Below are 419 nucleotides of genomic sequence, written 5' to 3'. Positions count from 1 at the left end.
GAGGGCGGCGGTGCCGGGACATCGCCTTCCCTTCCCTGCGGGATGGTCGCGCTTGCGGAGGGAACGCTTTCCACAGGATCGCCTGCGGGATTATCCAGTCCAGCCTGCGAGCAGACACCAGACACAGAACCGAGTTGGAAGAGAGCGCTGCATGCGATCTGGTCCAGCCTCTCTTGTCCCGACAGCATGAGATTGTGTCCAGAGGTTTCTGGAACATCTCTAGAGAGGGAGACTCCACACTCTTCTCTGGACAATCCGTTCCAGTGCATGGTTATCCACACTGGAAAGGTTTCCATCCCTTCCCCTCCCGCAGGTCTGCCCCGCACGGAGTAACCGCAGCCCGTGGGATTGCTGAGCTTGGAGGGGCACGCTTTTCACAGAACCACAGAAGTGTTGAGGTTGGGAAAGACCTCCAAGAC

The sequence above is a fragment of the Parus major genome, chromosome 8 (genome assembly GCF_001522545.3).
Source record: "Parus major isolate Abel chromosome 8, Parus_major1.1, whole genome shotgun sequence".
Taxonomy (NCBI): Eukaryota; Metazoa; Chordata; class Aves; order Passeriformes; family Paridae; genus Parus; species Parus major.
This window is presented reverse-complemented; position numbering follows the sequence as displayed.